The sequence below is a fragment of the Haliaeetus leucocephalus genome, unplaced genomic scaffold (genome assembly GCF_000737465.1).
Source record: "Haliaeetus leucocephalus isolate CR32 unplaced genomic scaffold, Haliaeetus_leucocephalus-4.0 Scaffold566, whole genome shotgun sequence".
In the NCBI taxonomy this organism is placed as follows: Eukaryota; Metazoa; Chordata; class Aves; order Accipitriformes; family Accipitridae; genus Haliaeetus; species Haliaeetus leucocephalus.
Window position 1 is genome coordinate 2,629,517 of NW_010973002.1, and position 13,871 is coordinate 2,643,387.

General features: G+C 38.2%; 1 protein-coding gene across 3 annotated transcripts in view; it reads left to right on the plus strand.

Annotated features, from left to right (window-relative positions):
* Positions 1–13,871, plus strand: part of IGF2BP3 (insulin-like growth factor 2 mRNA binding protein 3) — a 116,906-nt gene that overhangs the window by 11,434 nt on the left and 91,601 nt on the right. The window lies entirely within an intron of this gene.

Below are 13,871 nucleotides of genomic sequence, written 5' to 3' on the forward strand. Positions count from 1 at the left end.
CCATTGGGCTTAAAAAAAAGAACTTTGCAAGTTGAAGTAGGCCACTCCCCCCCCGCCGAACCAAAACCCCAAACCAAAAAAACCCAACCACCAATACACAACACCCAAACACTCCACATTAAGTTCTGGTGGTCAAAAAGTAGGTGACCCTTCATTTATTTATGAAATGCTAAGTTTGTTTCTCAGTGATGGTCCGAGTCCTAATAGCAAACAGTGAGGTCCTGTTCTATTTGGTAACTTGGTTTGGGTTGCTGCTTGTTTTGTTTGCATTAACAATGTGTTTGCTTAGAGTGAGTTGTATATGTCTATTTAGAAGTTTTCTTTTTTTTCTGTTGTACAGTTGAGAGGGAATTTTTATAATTAATGTGATTTCTACCTCTTCTTCTACCCTGGCTGCTCTCTTAAACGTGAATTGACTGCTGGCGTGTAAATATACCCCAAATTCTGCATTTAACATAGAACTGTGATCTTTTACATAAAGCTGTGGAGTACACACCCTTTGTACAACTGGGCTTGATGACAGTTGTTCAATTAAACTCAGATCATGAGCAAAATTATCTTTTCAGGTATGTAGCGTGTGCTTAAGCCATATAAAGTTGAAGCTACCTATCACTCCTTGAGAGTAATCTTGGGAAAAGATTTATCATTATAATTTGTAGAACTATTCAAGCTTTTAGATTGAGTTAAAGATTGCTTTACCTTTGTGTTTGACTAGCTTCAGTAAAATCACAAATTACATTCACTCGCTGTGGTTGACTTTTGCCTGCCTCGGTGGCAAATAATAAGCTTAAGTACATTTCTTTTCTTCCTGGCCCTTTTGCTCACATTGCCTGATCCACACAGTTCACTTACTGTGACTCTTAGGTTTTGCATACATTGGATTAAGTTCAGTATCTTAACATGAAAATGCTACTTCTGAATGCATGAACGATAGTACAGATCCAGCATCACACATGTGGTTACGTCAGTCTCCTGCTGTATAGCAGTGCTGTGTTTTGTACTGCAGCTCTTCAAAATGGCTTTTCAAATGAAAGTTCAAGCTATCTTAACTTTTTAGCTATAGAGTGTTGGTGGAAATCTCACGTGGTTTTGTATTCCAGAAAGCTGCTCTTTGACCTAGTCCTGACTTGTGTCACTGAGTGTATCGTTTTGGGCGTTACTCTTTAAAAAAAAGGAAAAAAAAAAAAAAAAAGGAAAAAAAAAGGGGGGGGAGGGGGAAAAAAAGGGGGGAAAAGGGAAAAAAAGGAGAAAAAGAAAAAGGAAAAAAAGAAAAAGGAAAAAAGAAAAAAGAAAAATAAAGGAAAAAAAAAAGAAAAAAAGGCAAGGCATGGAAAAATCTGTCCAAAACTTAGTCATGTTTCACCATGATGAAGCTCTGCAAGTTCCTGAGGAAGAAATGGCATTTGAGTAGTGATAGTTTTCTGGAGATGGCTGTGGTGCGTGTCCTACCTGATGAGACTTGGGCTAGATGAGGAGAGCTTTGCCTGGTTTGGGGGGGCTGAGCAGGTGCCCTGACCTGTTTCTTTTCCCTCTAACATCCAGCTCTGTGAACTTTCCTTGCACTCCGTGGATAACATGCATGTGGTTACAAAGTATTAAAGCATGTCTTTGAGGTTTGGGGAAGGAGAGGGAGGGAGCAATTGCTTTGTTTTGAGGCTTTTGGTAGCTCCAGTTCTGGTTGTTACTGGTAGCTGTCCCTCATTGTGTAGTCCAGTACTAGGCAGGAAGCTGGTGCCAGCATGGCTTGAAATGAGCTGAATTTCTGGGGGGTGATGATGGGGGAGGGAGTGAAGAAGATACACAAACAGTAGTGTTAGCAGAAAATGATCAGTAACCCCCTAAAGAAGGATGATTTCTTTCTGTGGTTGAATAGTTATCTTATAACATCATTGTCTTCCTTATGCTGATTTTTTTTTCTTTGTAATTCAGTGCTTTTAGCTTTCTCTTGCTCTTTATTTCTTTAAAATGTTCTTTTTAAATCCTCAGTTGTTGGGCATATCTATATGCAGATGGAACGGTTGAATTTCAAAGCTTTGCAAGGTGTGTTTAAACTATGCTAAGCTATGCTCTCAGGTAAAAGCAACTTGATCTGCTAGTGGGGGCAGGTACCACCTAATTTAGGTATCTCTGTTAACAAATCAGTACCGTATGATTGTAAAAAGAAGATAGCAATTACTGCCTTGGTGTGATAATAGGTTTGCACATCTGTATACAAACTAAATTTGAAGTAATTAACTGCTAAATAATTTATTAAACTTGGTCAAAATTATCATCAACATTCATATGAACTTTGTTCCTAATCTCAATTTGAATATCTAGCAAAATACTAGATAATAAAATTATACTTATGTAAATCGTACTTATGAATTAACTGGTTAGCTGTAACATGATATAGGCCTTTTCTCCGCTCTGAAACTAGGTGATCCAAATTTACAATTTTGCTCAGTTTAATGCAAAGCAAACTGAAATAGTGTAAATGTTAAATGCTACCCTATGTAAAGAATATGGTTTTCAGTGCAGAAATGTAAACTATTTTTTTGTTCTCTGATCATAACAGTGTATTTAAATCTACAGTGACAGTGAAAAAGTCAATGCTCACTGTGATCTTCATCCTTAAAACATGCACTATATTCTATGTTTTCTGTGAAAAAAAAATTAAAAATAATGGAGTTATTTAAAAGGTGATAGCGGTTATCTTATAATCGCTTTATATGCCACTTATTAGTCATGGCAGGTTTTTTTTAATAGTATTATGAAAGCATGGGGAGACTATTAAATATTAACTGTAAAGGTTACTAAAGAAAATACACCTCTTATATACAAGTGATTTTTCATCACAACTTGCCTTTGAAAGAAATTGTAAAATTGAAATGTTGCAAAATTTAAAATTTGTGAACAATTGAATTTTAGTTGTTGGTTTTTCCAGTTGAACAGAATGAAATGATACTCTAAGGCTTTCATCAAGGCCTGGTATGAAAGCTCAGGGATTGCTTTCATATATTATACTATGTAAGCTTGTGTGCACTAATCAAAGCTGCTATGACAAAAGCACAGAGGATTGTTTTGGTAATTCTTAAAAATAAAGTTTAATGAAAGTTATAATTAACAATATGTCTATTAAGTAAATATAAAAAAAATTGTGAAAGACTCTTTACGCACAAGCTGTGATGCTTTAACTATGCCAGTACAAAATATTTAGTGTGAATGTGGATTTACTAGTGTAGATGTACTTACCCTGACCAAAATTATTGCCCTATAAAAAAAGGAGAAAATAAGCTTTGTAGACAATAGAAAACTTTGCATGGTGGTTATTACTTTATAAATTTAACTTCTTAAAACATGTTAATCAAACAGTTAATTTTTTTCCAGTAACCTGTTTTTAGATCAAAACTTAATGTAGAAAATACTGTGTATGTGTCCAAAGTGTGTATTATTTAGCTTTACATCCTAACTGAAAGATGGTGCATTCTACACTTCAGAGGTATAAAAGTTTTTGAGGGGAGAGTATGCAGTTGTTCTAAATATCATGTAACTTTTTGCTGTAAGTACAGCTAGGAAATTATTTTATTTGGTACTGTTCTGTCCACACAATTTTTGTGTAATTGAATGGGATTTCATTTTGGGGGGAGAACTCTTCAGAGAAAATTACTTAAAAGAAATGACAATAATGCCTGGAAACCATAAGCCTAATTTGTTTCTCTTTGCAAGCAATTTAAGTATAGAAAAAGCAATGTGTGGTTTTTTGTTGTTGTTTGTTTTTTTTAAATTCTGCATCTGGTGACATTCAGCAGAAAAATGACAAAGCCAAACAGCAGAGCGGTCTCTTTCTATGACTTTTGGGTTTTGACAGGGCAAGAGAAAGGAAGGAAAACTATTTGATGGTGATAGTGCAAAACCCACACATTCTAGCACTTCTCCGGTAGAGGTGTTATATCTCATCTCCTTTAGGTCACTTAGTTTAAGGCTACGTGGAATTGCCATTAGTAAGGGCTAGCACTTGAGTGCTATTTCTTCTTGTTAGTATTCAATTAGTTCAACAAAGTGTACTAGTAAAATAATTACTGGCACAGATACCAGTTATCACTTTGATGCTCACTGTCTTAGTCATTGGGTGCATCAGTTTATACATTAAAAGTTTCTGGTTTTTTAAAAACTTGTATGAATAAGGTTTATTGTACTGAATCCTTTGAGATGGAAGAACTTATTTATTTTAAAGCAAAAATAATAGGAAATGTATGGTGAATTTGACTTTTCTTCTGTTGTAAAACTGGTGAAGTATTCTGCTTAATCTATTCCTGTTAGTGTGGTCTAGAAGATTTAAAAGAAGCTATTTGTCTTGTCAGTGCTTTTTGAACTTTGCTTGGTTTGTCTTGAGATTGAAAGGTGTAAAGTAGTAATGAGGATTTTCTTAATTTAAAAAAAAAACTTTAGCCACATGAACAGGCTAACTGCAGGTCTTTGTTAGGCTTTGCTGGAACATCAGATGATGAGCATAGTATATCTCTTAAATGGTCAATTTTCATGTCAGTATAAAGCTGTCTTCTTGCAAAGTTAAATAATATAAGTATTTATGAAAAAAATAATAAGAATGGAAGTTTTGGCCAGGACGGATGCAGAGTGAAAGCCATGCATGCATGTGCATGTACACACACACACATGCTACATTCTTTAAGAGTGCATTTAAACACTGGAAAGAGCCTGAAACATATGTGGCTGTATACTTGAAAATGTTGACTTACTCTGTGCTCTTGTTAACTCTGCTTTTAGTTTATTTTATTCTTTTAAGCACCAGGACTTTATTAATATTTTTAGACATTATTATATAGGCAGTTGCCTAAATGAAGTAGTTTGCCCTTGTTAATATCCTTTTATATCATAGAAGAGAATTGAAAATGCTAGTGAGCCTGTCTGTTAGCTGAAGTTTACATATACACTTGAAAAATCTTGCTTAGTCTGATTTTATTTATTCTAGTTACAGCATACAAGCTTTTTGAAGTTAGATGGTGCTTTCAGCAGCATGAGTGTTTCAGTGTGTTTTCATGTCCCAGACCCCACAGGAATCTTTGTTTACTGAGATAATTTTAGGAATTGGACAATTAATTTGTGTCATTTTTTGTAAAGTAGCCTGAGAGAAGCAGCAGACAGGCTTTTCTTTAAAAAGCCTGTATGTGGGTGAAACGACAGTGGAGAAGTATATGCTAGGTTGTGTCCCTGAACTACCCTAACACCTCACTCAGTTTAAGCTCCAAAGTAGCTTGCTCTCGACCTGAAAGTTTTAAATCGGGTGTTTAATAGCAAAAAAAGTAGCAAATAGAGGTTCCCTGCTCTCTGAGCCTACGTAGCAGAGGTCTTGAAATTACATGCTCTAAGTGTATAGGCAGAGCAACTCTTGCTATTTTACTTCAAGTCTTATTTTGCTTCCCTTCCACCTCCCAAACCAGAACTGAACATGACTGGTTAATCTGGAGCATAAGGTGAATTTAAACCGAGTATGAACAAACTTAGTTTCACTCGAGCCTCACCTGAAAGAGACCAAAATGGGTTAGACTCCCTGTCTATAGCTGTGGCGTAAGGAATCCAGACAGTATTTCCCATGTTCTCTGCAAACACAGGCTCATGGTTGATCAAGTCAGTCTCAGCAGCATGGTGGCTACTGAGTTTGTCAAGGAATGTTGCTAATTTTATTTAGATATTTCAATCTGAGAAGGGCGAATCACTGAGCCATTGTTAGGATAAGATCTAATCTGGTGCTGTACCTCCTGTGTAAAAACAAACACACCCCCCCCCCCCCAAAAACCCCAAACAAACAAAACCCCACAAAAAAGCGCCAAATTTTTTACGTTGTACGCGATATCTGTGTCACTTATTTCCATGAGGTTTCTATCTGATGTGCAAACTTCTGTGCAATAAGTGATGGTAGTAGGGAAGACATGCAAAATAAAAGCACTATGAGGGTATACCCAGCAGCTGCTTTGTGGAACAAAGTATCTTGTTGGCCTTTTTCATTATTCAAGTCTTGGTACACTTTTTTGCTTCAGAAATGACACTGTGTCCTACACCATTTTTTTTCTCCTCCATGGGCTCTTTGAAAGGAGCTGAATTCACTGAAAATTAAAAAAAAAAAAAAGTCTTTTCATTTCCCTGTCTAGAGCTCTCCAGATCCTCACTTGGCTATGTATTGCAGGGATGTCATATGCAAGTTTCAGTCTGGAGCTGCTGTTTACAGCTGATGTAAAACTTCAATTAGTCCGTAATGGAAATACTGACTGCTTCAACTAGCAGCCCCCATTGGGGCTGGAGAGAAGAAGCCTTTAGCTATTTTGGTGGCTGAAGGAAAGGAGGGATGGGGAGGAGAAAGATAGAAGATGAGCATTGTGTCCCATCATTAGGGGATTACTAGTTACTTCATACTGATCAGGACTTTAGACAAATTTTTTTGCATGTTTAGAAGCACTTTTGCATTTAAAGATGTTATTTTCAGTCTTCCATATACCTCCTGAGTGTTTTCCCTGTTATCCGTATCCCAGTTAATTGCAAGTTGGTGGTGGGGTGGGAGAATAAATGGGAAGTGACCATAGCTCTAAAATGTTTTGTCAACAAAATCAGCTCAGTAGTACAATTGTTTAAGGAATACAGACCCCTGCTCTGAGGACGAAGGAAAGAGGAAAAGAAGCACACACTCCCCCTCCCCCCAACAAGGGGGGGGGAAACAAATGCACACACACACACCCCAATTCTGTTTCAGTCTCTTCAAAGAATTTTGGCATGGAGCAAGAGAAAAGGCCTGAAATGTCAGAAGCCACAAAGGTAGATGAAAGCCTGTTTTCCTAAAGGATACTGGAACTGCTCATTAAATTTAAAGCAAAGCTTAATTCTTTAATGAAAAAAAAAAATCTTAACAGCCTTCTCATTAACAACACCTGGAAAATGAAAGTTTTTTTAAATGACAACTTCAACATTAGTATGGTAATGGCAGAATCTTTAGAATTTTCTTTTTAAAATGTCTTTATGGACCACTCAAGGGAATTTACAAATAATGAATATAAGCTTTTAGTCTAATTAGTGATGTGAAGAATTGTCGAACTGAAATCCTGAAGCAAATGGTAATAGGTGAAAGCCTACTATCTGGCTAATCTACATAAACATAAGAACTACAGTCAGGCTTAAATTGGTTGATTTACCTGTTTTCCATGATGTAACGTGGATGTGCCAATATAAATCTTCTGGTTGTGCCTCTTGAGCTATCATCTCCTGTCCACAAACGTCCAGTCTCTTTCAGAGTATTTGAGTTTATCCTGCAAGGAGAGCGCAGCTCTGTGCCCAGTCATTTGGCTGGTGGCTTTAGGGAGCAGAGCTGCACGGTGTGCTGGTCCCATGGACAGCTTTCTGATTGTTCGTCCTGGTGGGAAGTAGTAAGCAAATCCGATGTTTCACAGGCACTAGTAGGAAATTTGATCATCAGCAGAGAGGGATCTGTGAGGTAATCCAAGAGCCAGATTTTTGTCTTGAATGCTGAGATAATACACCTTTCCAAAGTGGCTACTTTGGTGAGTTGCATGTCCAAGATGAAAGGGGAAGAGTGTGGTTAGGAGCCAACTGTTACGTCTTGCATGAACTTTGAGAAAATTTTTTTTTGTGTCTAAATTTTATGGAAAATCATTATTCTGAGTGGTAGAAGAGTGCTTTTAAATCCAGGTCTGGGATTAAATAATGAGGCGACACAAAAAGAACTACTGCTGCAGTTTGCTATGGCTTAGCCAAGCTTTGTCTGCTTGAATTGCTGAATTCGGTCTGAAGTTGGAGCAATAACATTTCCTCTTCAAGTATTCTGCCATCCAGATCAGTGTGTAAAAAGTGGTGATGTTTGTTAACAAGTCAGTATTTGAAACCATTCTCCTTTATTTCTTCTGTAGGTAAGGCATCAGGATGAACTTTCTGGTTCACAAGCTAATGGCTTGATTTGATAAAATACAGTAACTGTGTCATCAGTGTGCCTTGTAATATACACTAGAAATTAATTACCTTTTAATAGAAGTGATATAAAAAATGCTGTTTGTCACTTCACTGAACCTGAGTGGGTTTTTAACAGAAATTCAGTATACCTACTTTCTAGGTAGGGAGTGTGACCCTTTGCTTTTGTATTTATCAGAACTACTTGTAAGGAATAAACAAATGGAGATATATAATTGTGCATGTATATACATATATAATTTTCTATATATATAAAAAGATGGTTTAGAATGCATGTTCAATAAGCTTTATTTGGATGGACTTATTATTATTTGTTAGGTGCTTTCAGGAATCAAATGTGAACAACTTAAAAAGACTGAAAAGATTGCTTGACCCGGGAGTTTCAGTGTGAAGTCAGGAGGCAGGCAGGGACTGTGGCACCACTTACAGGACAAGCTACTCCAGTGGCTTAATCTGTATCATTACCTGCATTTACCATGAAGATGTAGGAGATAAAATGAAGATGAGGAGAACCCCTCTCTCTCACTTTGTAACTAAAAAAACCGCTTCTGCTTTTTTCCCCAACCACACTAATATGAATTAGAGTTAAGGATTTTTTTATTTTGTCCTGTAAACCTGCTTTCCCCCCCCCACACACTAGAAGAGCATTAAAAACACTGATTCACTGTGTTGTGATAAAGCATCAGCTATTTGAAGCAACCTGAGGGGGAGAAACTAATAAACTCTGTGTGTGGGGGTAGCTTTTTGTGTTGGGTTTTTCTTGCCTGTTTTTATTTTGCTGGCTGCAGAGTAAACAATAAGACAACTCTTCCCCTATAAATTCAGTTGATTACTAGCAGTTTTCCATTTGGCTATAGGAGTTGCTAACTTTGTTTCTATAGCGTGCATGCCAGGACTTATGTATAAAAAGTTGTTTCTCACTGTATGGCGTTAGTCCATAGCAGGTTGTTTTTGTTGTTGTTGTTTTGTGGTGGTTTGGTTTTTTTTAAATATTTCATCTCTGGATGTCTATGTTAAGTTTGTGTTGTCAGTGAAGTAAGCTTGAGAAATTATGGGTTTTGTCTTTAGGCAGCTCTTAGGAGCTCAGGGAGAGAAATGGTTGTTTCGGTGAGTGGGTTTGCAGGGGCATTGCACGTAGCTGTTGGGGCCAGGGGACCGCAAAGTCGGAGGCAGCACAAGTGTGTAACAGCACTCGGTGCTGGTGTGTATTGGCGTACTCTGCATCTGTGCTGTTCGTGTGAGGTGGCAAGACTTTTTCCAGGTAGCTAGTATAGCAGTGCCTAGCTAGAGTGGATGAAATGAACAAGTACTTGCTCTTTGCATGTTCCTAAGAGTGGAAAAGGTAGACCATTTACTTTCTATCCCATAGGTATTGAGTTCAAACAATTGAATGGACTAACATTGTTGATGTTCACTTGATCTCCTTTCAAATGTTTAACTTTTTTTTCATAGATTTTTGTTTAAAAAGGAATAGGTTTGTGCTGTGCAGGTTTAAGGCATTAACATTGTGTGTAGTTCGCATGGCTGCTGAAATAAGAGACTATTACATGGCATTATTGTTGAGAAATGGGAATTAAAAGGCAGGAGGCAGCAGGTCTCTGGGGGGAGGGAGGATGGTGAGAAGGGTCTGGTAAGAGTGTGGGCACAATGATAGTGTGGAAGTGCAGTTGCTTTGACACCTGTGTGTATGCTCCCCTCTGAAACAGTCAAATTTTGACACTCCTATGAGATATAAAAAATTGGGACTGTGAGCAAAGGCGTGATACATTTTTGTTCTTTGCTTTATAATTGTATGCCTTCTGTTTCATAAAATTGTTGTCCCTTAAGGGGAAGTGCGGGTCTTATGTGATTTGCTTTTGCTAAATGTCACATTAAACACACAGTGAGATTGTATTGGTGAGTGAAAATGTATAGTGAGATTTTATTTAACGCAGGGATGCAAAAATGGACAATTCTTGAGACCTTTTTAACCCAAGAGGATTTTGATTAGGTTGAAGAAAAAAACCTCATGTATGTAGGGAGGGCAGAGAGAGAAGGAAAGAGTACACATAAAAGAAAGAGAATGCTGAAACTGTAGGTTTTCTTCTTCCCTCCTCCCACCACCTTTTCCCTAAGACATGTTTATTGTTTCATATGTGTGGAAGGAAGGGTCTCGTGGGTTGGGAGCAGCGAGTGTCTCTTTGCAAGTGTTCTCTGTATTTACATATGAGAGATTACCCCTTCAGAGATCACTAAGATGGCTTTTAGCAAAATATCTGTCTTTATGGTACTTCACCCTTTCTGTCTCTGCAGAGGAACATAGCACAAATATGCTACCTTCCTCGTGAAGAGGCACAATGATGTCTCTTTGTTTTACCTGCTTTCAGTGTAGCAGAGATATTCATGTCCCCCAAACACAAGGCTCCATGTCTCAACATCCCCAGAATAAATATGTTGATGTACGGCCACCAGCAGTGGCTTGAAGTAACTGAATCCAGTCGTCTGCATAATACCTGAAAACAAGAATTAGTATGTGTGCAATTCCTCTTAAGAAAAGTAAATTATTGCCAAATAATTGCTTATGGATGTATTTCTTCTTACCCAATAAAAGGTAAATCTTTGAAGAGAAACAAGTGGCAATACCTGTTCACATGCTGTGAACTATAGGTAGCTTTCAAAAACTTTCATATGACACAGAGCACAAACATAATTTGCCCAGACTTCTTTTTCAGTTGACATCTATTTGCAATGCCTATTTAGAATGGAAGAAATTAATTAAGAAATCTGCTTAAACTGGAAAAAGTGTGTATACAATGCTTACATGAGTCACACTGATATGCTGGCAATGCTTTACTGAGGATTTATTAAGACTAGGTGAGCTATATATTAAATGAAACTATTGTAATAAAATACCTTCATGGAATTTGAAAGGACTATTTCTTGTCTTACACACCTGGTATGACTGCAAGTAGTTGTAAAGTAAAAAATCTTGAGATTATTTCAAAACAAAATAAAACCTTCTGTAGGTTTATGCTGCCTGGGATGTGAAAGCTATAGGAGCTTTGCTTATACTGTACTTTGCTGAAGAAAATAGGGTTATGAGGAAGATAGAAAGCACCCCAAAAGACCTGACGTTGTCTGAGATAGGAGAGTATTTCCAGGAAGATTCTCCCATATTTTTGTCTTTCCTTTCCCCATTTATTGTGTAGAGTTTTGTCCCTGTGCAAAAGCATGCTTTCTGAAGTCAGAATCCATCCTCATGGAAGCTGTCGTCACTCTGGTAAATTCAGTCAGACCGAGCTTTGTTCCTTACTCTTTGCTGTATATTTGCATTTGGTTTGGGATTTTTCTTGAGGAAGTTGAGAGCTGATTCTCTGTGGATTCACGTGCACGCAGCAGAGGTGACTGCAAATCACTAACGCCATCCTGCAGTGAGGAGCTGTATGGGGCTGCCAAAGCGCGGGAGAAGCGATCCTCCGAGCAGGAGCTGCGCAGGTTATCGCAGCACGTGGGGGATTTGGTCTCTGCCTGCTCGCTGCTAGGTCAGTGCTCATTCTGGTCCTGGGAACACAGAAACACCTCTGTCATTTCTATCTGTTCTTTCTGTGTGGGGAGAAGGGCAGAGGGGGAAAGAGGTTACAAGCTTTGTGTGGTTTTTATGTAATTTTAAGAAATATATTTAGATTTTTTTTTTATAGGAGCTTGATAGTAACTGAAATATAGATGTCTCAAAGGTGTTCGTGATCTTTTATCTTACAGTGGTTCTGTGTGATTCATCTCTTGGCCATGCAAAGATTTTTTTTTTTTCTATTGCTAAATGTGATACAGCAATAATGTAAAAAAAAAATAAATTAAATTTTCACATGCATCAGTAAAGACCAGACTTCAAACTAGTGCATTGGGTGACAAGTTAAAATTACTTGCAGTGCAGCCAAGCAACTGATGAAGGTGTAAATAGTTTCAAATTAAATGATTCATATAGCTATTCTTGTATTTTTGAAGTGACCTTTCAGTTTTGTACAATAGGTGTCTCACTATTGCCATAAATTGAGGTGCACAGCAGGACTGTACCCGTTTTGTACTTGGCTTGCCGTTTCCTTTGGCTCTTTATGAATGGGGCAGAGGAACTGGTTGTTTTAAGGTGGCATTTCTTCCTTGCTACTCTCCCTTCCTCCTCCTCCTTCCTTTCAGGATGTTCAAGTTATTTCTGTAATACAAATGTTGGCTGGCAAAAGTTTTAAATTGCATCAAACTTTTCAGTTCCTTGAAGTCATCTGGGAAGAAAAAAAGCCTCCAAACCTTGTGTTATGTCCTTTGTTGAGTAAACATAGAGATTGCCTTTTATTTGGTCCACCTTTCAAGTGTTGGGTAGTAAAGGAGAAAATACGTAGGTTTTTCTTCTGGAATGAAATGTGAGGTGGTAGTTGTGTGTGTGAAACTTGTATACATGCTTCTGGAAAGGACTTTTTCTTGCTCTCCTTCTCACCAGTGGATATACAGTGCTCAGCGTGAGCATTTGTTATCTAGCTTGGTGTGGAGCTGGGGTGAGACCTGTTGTTGGTGTGTTGGCTGAGCTGTTGCATACTCGGATCCTTCTGCGAGTGACACTCCTTGCTACAAAACTCTCATGAATTTTAATTTGAATCTACAAGTGTGAGAGACTAATGGCATGACACAGTTTGAAGCACATTGAACAGTGTATTGGCTGCCAATTTTGTGGTTTGGGATTCTTCTGCATTAAAATTTCTCAGTATTCTTAATATTGAATGAAGATCCCCTTTTATGTTCTACTTTAGGACCCAGCTTTCAAGTTTCAGGTTGCTGTGTGAGATTATTTTGATATTTCAGAGCAGTATATCATTACTTTAGGGTGATTGTTTTGTAGCAGTATCGCTAGCTGAGATTCCAGTTTAAGGAAATCTTTGCAGACTTCAAGGAAATTTCCCCCCCCACCTCCCTATTACAGTGAAGCAGCTCCTGACTCTTTCTTTGCTTTATTGGAGATGAAAGCTTAAACAGAGTTGTGTGTGGTTTGGGTTTTCATTCTCCCTTCTTCGCCTCTTTATATGATCAAATGCTGAAATCAGCTCTTACTTGCTTCAGAGGGAGTGAAACCAGCTGAGAAATACTGCACAGCCGAGACCCGATCATCTTTTCTGGAGGAAGCGTGCTTGTTGCTTGATCTCGTGGTCGCCGTAGTGTTGGGTTGTGACACCTCTGTGTGGGGAGAAGTTTGGGCAAGGTGGCTTTGTGCCGTAAGCTCTGTCTGCGCCCTGAACAAAGCCTGTTGAGAAGAGCATTTCGAGATGTAAAACACGCACTGCAGGCCTGTGTGGGTGGGTGTTGGTGTTGGTGTTAGGGAAAGGAGTGCATTTTCAAAGGATCTGTGGGGGAAAATGAAAGCTTTCAATTTTATTACTAGACAGGAACATCTCTAAAACTTGTTTTGTTGCAAGATTTTACTGGCTTCTGCAAGTTTAACAACTTCTGTTATAACAAGTCCTTAAAATGTGAAGCGTTTTTCTGTGAGAGGTCAGTATTGAACAATTAAAACACTAAGTAAAACTGAGTGTTTGAACACAAGACACTTATTTTAGCTGCTTTGGTGAACCAAAATGTAGTTGAGACCTTCAAAGCTAGACCGCTCTGTGTTGTCCCCTCTCCCTTCCCCACATCTTCCCTGCCTAGCCAGACTGACCCCACCAGCATGCCCTACCTGAGCCCAGCTGAAACTGTGTTAATCTACACATTCTTGTAAATCCCAAGGGTTTTGTGGCATTTCTGGCATTTATTTGTTCTCTCACTTTGGGGGAAGGGAGGAGACAAAGGACTTGGCTGTGAAGGCAGCCAGCACACTGCCAGGCTTTGCAGTAGCACTTCAAAGTGAATGTTTTGTTTACAAGATAAGTGAAAACTGATGT